Genomic DNA, 9,416 nt, shown 5'->3' with positions numbered 1-9,416 from the left:
CTCTCATCAATAAGAAACAGGAACGAATCTTCTTGCTAGAATAATTAGTTGGGACCAATACAGCTCTAGGTATTTTGTAGTGAGGTGTGGAAATGGAGTCAAGGGGATTGTTTTCAGTTTCGAAATTTCTTTGAGGTTGTACATTCACATCAAATTGACCAGGAAAAGACCAAGCATATTTCTATAGAAATTTTGATTGAAGCCAAAATTTTGATTGAAGGCGAAATTTGTGAACGACATTAGTACTCTAATAAGAAGATGTAAGACCGGTTTGAAATTAAGTGTCAAAACAATTATGTCGTAATCTCAATGCGAAATTGGTGGACGAGATTAGTCAAAATTCAAACCAAAAAGAGCGTAAAGACTAGTTTTGAAGGTAAGTGATGAACTTACACATTACATATGTGATAATTGTAGAAATGTACGAAAAATAATAGATACAAACATTTAACGTGGGTCTGTCGAAGACCCACCCGTAATAACGACATTTACGTAGAACTAATAACAGATTTATATGATCGTTACATTCAACCATAACTGAATAAACAAAGTAATAGAACCCAACTCCTATATTATATATCTATTATACAAAACAGATCCTTGTGACTGGGACACAATTAATACAAAAGAATGTGACTAGGATATGTGATTAGGACAAAAAAGAATGTGACTAGGATATGTCATTAAGACAAAATTAATATGATTGGAACTATGATATGTGATTAGGACATGAATTAAATTATTTTTAATTTCTTAATAATTACTAACCCTCCATCTTTATCTCTCCCTCTTCCATTATTTTTCATTTTAATATCTACTTACTCCTCCCACATTATATCAAATTTTTTTCCTAATTTGTCTATTTCTCTCTTAGTTTAATTTCACTGTAATTATTTCTCATTTTAATATCTACTTACTCCTCCCACATATATCAAATTTTATTCCAATTTGTCTATTTCTCCCTTAGTTTTTTTCATCTTGAAACACCGGCCATTTTAGTTTCTTTGGATTTTAGAATATATAAAACTTCATATGAAATTTCTCATATATAAAACTTCATTTGAAATTTCTCATATATAAAACTTCATTTGAAATTTCTCACTATATCTTTCTATCTTTGCACAGTCTACATCTTTCTATCTTTGCACAGTCTGTTTGGCAAAATTTCGAAGTGAAAAAATTAAATATGTTCTGATGGATAGTTGTTATATCAATAACTCCAAATTCCTGTTATGTCGAATGCTATATTGAAGAGTCAAAAGATCTAAATGAATTTTTGATCGATGAATTACAAATTTCATTGTTGGTGCATGAACAAATAATGATAATAGGTCAAGGCTTCCAACTCATGTGAAAAATTCTACAGGAGAATACTAAGAGGTTGGCGTACAATTAATACTAATTAACTCGTAAGAACCTTGAAATAATAATTGATTTCCATGTATAACATGATATGAACTAAAAATCCTAAAAAATTACATATGTTTGATCGAGTTAACTCTTATGCTGCGAGACTAATGTCTTTATTTTCCGACTTTCATAAATCACACCATATAATACGCCACCTCGAGTAAAATCCAACCGTATAGGTCCTTCATTTCTCTCTGTCCCACTTCTCACAAATCAAATTCCCACGTTGTCACAACTCTTTGGTTTTTTATCTTTTCCTCTTCTCCTCCGTCATGAATCTCAAATCTGTAAATCCCAGTTTGAAACCCAACTCTATTTCTCCTCAAAATCAAACATAATTTTCAAGTAGTCAAAGTTACACTAACAAAACTGTCGTCATCACCAGTTTATAATGACAAAAAATGACCAACAGGTGAACAATTTTTATTTCTTACAAATCAAATTCCCACGTTGTCATTATTTTTTGGTTTTTCCTCTTTTTTCCCTCTCATGAATCCCAAATCTGTAAATCCGAGAGTGCGGAACACAACTCCATTTCTCCTCAAAATTAAACACAATTTTCAAGTATTCAAAGTCACACTAACAAAACTTTCTTCATCGCCAATTTAGAATGACAAAAAATTACGAACAAGTGAACAATTTCTATTTCTCCTTTCTCCCGTGAAATAAATTGGTCTTTGATTCATTGCATGCATGACAATTCTTTCTTCGAATTTCTTGGCACCAAATCCTCCAGCTTCTTGTTTTGTTACAGTTGAAGTATGCAAATAAGAAAAATAGAGATCCTATCAGTGAAGTACATATCAAGATTTTCAATTCGAATTGAGTTATCATTTTTTAACTTAAAGATTAAATATGTTTGTTAATATCCTCCGCCACTAGGCTTACCACTTTAACTCGTAGAGAAGGATTCAATTACTAAGATGTACAACGGGAAGACGATAGAGTGTGTGGCCAGTTACTTGAAATTTTGTATAGGTAAACTTAGCCGCCTCATAAAGAAGATATGATCTTTTTTTTTTTTTTTTTTGCACTTTAAATTCCTTATACTAAACATTGTTTTCCTACCGTTGCAGGATTATCCAGGTTGGTAGTCGTATCTTAAACCCATCTTACCGTGTGAGTGAGACTCTTTGTTTAGCGAAATTGTTATGTACAACAAACGCAACTAAAATTTCTTATACTAAGCTTTTTCTTCTTGTTGTTTTAGACCATTTTGTTTTGTAATATAGTCTAGGCAAAAAGAACACCAAGTTCGGAAACATTCAAAATTATCTTGGCAAAATGAGCAACAAGTACGCAAACATTCAAAATTATCTTGACAAGACCTATGAACTTGTTAAAGTTGAAAATGTGGCAAGCATTAGATTCCTTGAAACTTTAAAAATTAGGAGCTTGCCAAGTAAAAGGTAGAAACTAAAACTGGGTAAGCCATCTGTTATAGGAGGATCACTAGAGATATCATTTGTTCTTTAATCAAGAGCGTGCATCTCTTGCGAAGAAATTAAAAGACACCCCTACAAGGTTCTCCCGCAGTGTAATTTCTCAATTCATCGCCTTTCGCAACCTTTTTCTTTCTTTCCCTGCAAGCTTCTTCATTACTTTTCGTTTATCTGAAACTCTCACTTATTATCATCCCCTCCTAAAAATTAATCAGTTTAGTTATGGAGTTGCCACAAATTAAGTTCAGTACGTGTTCTTCTTCAATTTTTAGCCATTTGTTTGAACTTATGGTTGGAATTTCCTTGATTAAATGTTACATACAAATTAGTTTGTTCATTCTTTAGACCGTTGACTGTAATTTTGGTTTACATAGAGCTTATTCATGATAAACCAACTTACCAGGTAAATATGTTTTCTCATAAGTCGTTCTTGCATAATTCCATTTGAAGTTTATATCTTTCTCATGTTCTATCCTTGTTTTTATTTGTAACTCTCTCATTCGATCTTTCTCTCACTCTAATTATCTTAAAACCATTTACATCCATATACTTAAAAATTCAGTTTTTCCTAATAATTATATATTCCCTTTTGCTGTTTTAGATGTATAAACAAGTGCAATATATTCAAACCCATGTTCGTAAATTGATTATTTTTAATGATAGTATTTATATTCAACATTCTATCTTCAATCTTTACTCATTTTGTGGTAAATGGGTAAATGTCACGAACTGTGTGTTGAAATACCACAAAAAGATTTTGAATCATGAACAACGTTAAATGAAGTTACTATAAATGTTGTTGGTGTTTTGTTTTATGTTGAACATATGACACTTTCAGGAGTTCAACCTAATTAAGTAACAATTAGATTTAAGTTTTTATTTGATCGTCATGGTTGTTCATATTAGTTTGCGTATATATGTCAAACAAGATAATTTAACACAACAAATAGTTTTGTTTACTTTGATCGTCATGGTTGTGCATCTTAGTTTGCGTAAATTAGATCAAAATTTGTGTTTTTCATCTATAGGGTGGATAAATAGGACTAACAACATCGGTCTAAGAACTTCATTTAATTAGCATCTTGCGTTAACTCGATCTTTTATGCTGAAAAACTTATTTTATCTTTCCCTTTTAGTAAAAAATACTCCACATGTAACAAATGGATAAATGTTATTCGATTTTAGGTATTTTGATCTTTAAATTTTTAATCAGAATCCTAACATACTTATATCAATACATGTCAAACAAGATAATCTGATCAAAAGGAACATTTCTATTTACTTCGATGTAAATTGTTGTTCATATTTTTGAATAAGTTTGATACAGTTTCGTGATTTTCTTGTATATGGTGGATTGATAGGACACGGCTGATGTTGATTCAGATACACCTGGTAAATCAAGTATGTTCGTTAAGCAATGGTATGGAAAAATTTCATCATTTATGTTGTAATGAGCATCACGGTAGCGAGAAATATATTTTCTTAACAAATTTAAGAACGTCAAATGGTTTTGTAGGCTCAAATTAAACCTTAAATACCTTAAGATAATTACGTCTTATACTTCTAGAATACTACACATATATTTAGACGATCTGAAAAGTTAAAAATTACAATGAGAAAATATTAAACGCGGAGAAAAAGAGGAAAGTTAAATATTCATATATCGCTTCTATATTTGGCTTAAAAGGCATTTCCCCGCCCGTAGGGCGGGGATTATGCCTAGTATATATATATTTAAGGGATATTTTGTAAAAGGGGCAAAGTAATGTTCCAAGAGATGAGTTTGGAGCACAAATTTGAATTTTTTTGAGTTTGGAGCATTGACTAACTTTGACTTAATTACAAAACACTAAAAAATATTACATGATTCATCCATATTTTTAATTCCTTAAAGTGGACTTCTTCTACAGAAGAAAAAGTTTTGGTCGTAAACTATGAGTTAATTCCGATCATTTGATGCAAAATAATGTGAGTCGTCGATGCTAGAATCTAACAGTAATGAAAAATTACAGTTACATCCGTTAGCCACCGTTAACTTTGGATGGAAAGTTAAGTTAAAAAGTTAGTTTTTGTTATCTTTGGATGGAAAATTAAGTCAAAGTTTGTCAATGCTCCAAACTCAAAAAATGTCAAATTTGTGCTCCAAACTCACCACCTGCAACATTACTTTGCCCCATTTGCAAAATATCCCTATATTTAATTAGAGTTTTATAGCTTCCTAATATTCCTAACTAATCTAGGAAATTAGGTAATATCGTTCTAATAAAATATTACATATATAGTTGCAGGATAATCTAAATCTATGTAAACGCAATATTTTAGATTTTTAAATATTTTGGATTATAGATGATCGTCGGATCGTTGTCTATAGAAGTTCATGTTACTCAGTTACTAACGCGCCTCATTAGTAAGATCGATCAAAACTCCGTACATTGTGAATTTGTATAGATTAGGATTTAGGAATTAAAAAAATGTTATTATATATATATATATATATATATATATATATATATTATGAATTTTTGAGCTTATAGCCCAAAAAACGGACCCTAATAGGATTTTAGTCCTCTCTAATCCAATAAAGGGTTTGAAAGCCAAAATAATATCTTAAATGGACATCTTGTCCATTTGTATTCATCTAGAGAGAAAACACAAATCTCTATAATGCATATTATTTTATAATCCTGTATCTAACCTTCCTCATATAATGTAGCTGATTTTGCATCAAAATCGTAGCATGTCTCTTTTCCTTTTTTATCTCCCTCATTCTCTCTCCAATCACGTTTCTATTCAAAGTAAGGTTAGCTTCATTATATTCAGTAACGGCAATTCTTTATTTTCTCTCTCTTAAACCCGATTCAGTTGTTAAACCTCCATTAATCTCTGAAATCTTCCTTCATCTTCATTAGATTGTTGTGCAAACATTCATCCTTTATGAGGTTTTACACTTAAATTCTTTATTAACACCATTGTTAAGATCTAATAATGCTTGTCATGTTAAATTATCAGATAACGTAAATCTATTATTGAACATATTACATTTATGAACCAAATACATAAGATCTGTTTACCTTTTCATTAACTTTGAATGTAAGATTTATATTTTATCTCTCTAAAAAAGTCATAGACTGTTTAAGATCTTTGATGTTTATTTCTTATTTAATGATTTGTTCAAATTTAGTATGTTATTTTTTCATCCAATGATCATATCATATTTCTTCAGATTTATGTTTAATCTTCTTTGGTTTTTGATATTTTTTGCAGATCAGGTTCATCTATCCGTACAATTTTCTGACTTTGTGGTTATCCATTCTGATTCTTATAACAGAATATACAATACAGATACTTTACGATAAATTACTATACTTTCTGCTACAATTCGTAAACATTTAATGTAAGATGTTAGTATTACTGAATGATAAATACGTGTGTTGATGATACAAATTTTTCGTTATTATCAATGATATCAAAAAATCATTACATAGGTGCATAAAGGACGAAAAATTTATTCAACAATACTTGTCCTTCTTATAACAGAATTTACAATACAGGTACTTTACGATAAATTATCATACTTTACTAAACCTCTTGTACATTGCAATACATTATACATAATTTACTGAAATGAACATGATATTTATTCAAACATGATTGTGCTGATTTCATTAAAAAGAGCAAGAAACCAAAAATCAACAGTTCTTTTGTTGGTAAACTTATGCTGGATGACACAACAAAAACTCTAATATTTTTTGTGCGAAATCATTACCAAAACGATGAAACACTATTCTTTACAAAGTAGAATGAACATGCAAACACATAATTATAAAGATTTAACCTGAAGTTAATGCCGGTTTGAATTTGAACAGATCAGAAAACGAAATCGTTTATATGAAGCAGCTTACCTTTTCACCTGATAACAGTTTCAATAAAAGAGAGAAATGAAGAGTGGTGAAGAAGAAACGATGCTACCTTTTTGATGTGCCTACGATTGTTTAGGGTTTCAGTTTTGAAAAGATTTGAATCTGGATTTTGATTCCGAAACGGTTGAGAAGAGAGAGAAATGATTGATTCGTTGATAGATTTGATAGAAGAACGTTGTTTTTTTTAAAACCCAAAAATCACGCTGAAATCAGAAGTAAGTTACGATTTAACCCTCGTCATCAATAAAACCCGCGTGCTTTGAACGAGGGACATGGACGGTATGTATTTAGTAAAGTATGAATTTATTTCGTCTGTTATGCAAAAGGACTAAATATCCATATTTTGAGAAGATTGGATCATAAATCTTTTTAGAAGATTATTTTGGGCCTTATACCCATGGACCCATATATTATTTCTCATCTATATTACTTTTTTGTTTTCTTTCCTTGTTCTCCTTGGGCCTGAGGACTTCGAGATAGGGTGCCATTGTGCTTATAGATTGTGGTCGCCTGTAGTTAAATTGGATGTGGGTATAGAATTTTCTTTGGTCCATTTGGGTTGTTATATAGACAGCACCCGTTCTCGTTGAATCTCTTTACCCTCTGAAGTTTCATCTGCTGTGCCCGTGTATGATTTATCATTTTTTCCCTTTTCTTTTGTGAAGCTTTGGAAGGTATTATGTCATCTTCATTTCTAACTTATATTTTATGTGATAGTGAAGATGGAATTTTTTTTTTGTTTTTGTAATATTTGTCTGGAGAGTCCGGACGGGTACAATGAAATAGGCGGGTTCGAACAGACAATGGACCAAATGCTCCTTGAATGCAATTGGTCACTAAACTGGTTGTCACTAACCTAAAATGCCTGAGCCGACCGACTTGATGAAGTTAGAGGTCAAACAGACTCAATAAAGTTAGAGATCGTACCGACTCGATGAAGTTAAAGGTCGATATCGTCTGGCATGAAGTTATATAATGTGCATATATAAATATATATTTAAAATAACGTCTAGAGGTGCGTTCTCTTGCGTAGAGTGTAAAACTACCTTCTTAGAGCAACTCCAACCGTTTGGAGTTGAGGCCCAAAATTCAAATTTTGAAGCTCAACTCCAAACTAGCTTTCAATTGACTTTTAAAGAAGAGTGACTGACGGCTACTTTCTCATGACTGTTGGGGTTCCAATAATCAACCCAACAATCATGTGCGGAGTCCCCTTGGCTGTTTGATTTGCTTCAACGATCAAGATAGGGTTAGTTCCTTATTTACAGTGAACCAACCCATTATTTTCAAAAAAAAAATTTAAGTTAAAAAAAAATTGAGTTTCAGAAAAACAAAAAAGAGTTAACACACGCGTTTTTCACATAAACAACGATCAAAATAGGGTTAGTTCCTTATTTACAGTGAACCAACCCATAATTTTCAGACATGCATAATTTTTAAGCCTAAGCTCCTCAAGGGTTTGAGTTGATTTTTTTAGGCAAAGCCCCTTGATTTAATTTTGAGTAAAAAACTAGATTTTTTATGCCTAAATCCTTCTTGGGTTGGAGTTGCTCGGCCGCCCGATGCCCCACAATGCCAAAATATTTAACGAGTTCAACGGGTTTTGAACACTAAGATTTTAAAAAGAACCCACCTGAATTTACCAGACCCAAAATTCCAGAGCCCAACCGACCTGATGAAAGAAAAAACCCGTGATCACGAGGTCGAAATTAAGAAAAATTTCTCTATAAAAATTTTTGATTGAAGAAAAATTTTGATTGAAGGCGAAATTTGTGAACGACATTAGTACTCTAAAAAGAAGATGTAAGACTGGTTTGAAATTAAGTGTCAGAACGATTATGTCGTAATCTCAAAGCGAAATTGGTGGACGAGATGATTAGTCAAAATTCAAACAAAAAAGAGTGTAGAGACTGGTTTTGAAGGTAAGTGATGAGCTTAATTATATATGTGATAATTGTAGAAATGTGCGAAAAATAATAGATACAAACATTTAACGTGGTTCAGTGGAAGACCCCTCATTGTAGATTTATGATATTAATCTACGATTATTACATTAAAAAATAACTGAATAAACAGAGTCAGAGGCGGAGTCAGGATTTTGTTCGAGGCAGGGATGATGTAAGTAAATAATTTATATAGAATTTTTATCCAGAAAATTGTTTGCATAAGATGATGATATTCTTTGATCGATTTCACTTGTTTCATACTTTTATAATTTTATATAATAAAAATTAATTTTCTACCATCGGACATACCTAAATTTGAGAAGCGAAGAAGACGAAAAACGTTGAGATTGGAGGGTCGGTCAACGATCTATACCAACGACTAACGACATATAAATAAATAATAACGAGACAAGAAGTAGAGGAGAGATAAACAAGTAAGAAATGGAAGAAAAAAAAATTATGAATTGAGAGCCTAAGAAGAATATAATTGGAAAAACAAAACAAAATTTGGATATAAGAAGAAGCTTGGAAATGAGTTGCTAAAATGTAAATAGTTAAGAATTGAGAGCCTAAGAAGAATAAACATTTCGGGGGAAATTTCAAAGTCCTAGTGCACCCCCAAATTTTTCCTCGTAGGGCACCTTAATCAATTTTATGGGGTGCTTAAAACTTCACTCACCACAAACTTAAATACTAAA

This window comes from Eschscholzia californica, unplaced genomic scaffold (assembly GCF_041429995.1).
Source record: "Eschscholzia californica isolate CP2 unplaced genomic scaffold, dmEscCali1.0.p SCAF_5, whole genome shotgun sequence".
NCBI lineage: Eukaryota > Viridiplantae > Streptophyta > Magnoliopsida > Ranunculales > Papaveraceae > Eschscholzia > Eschscholzia californica.
This window is presented reverse-complemented; position numbering follows the sequence as displayed.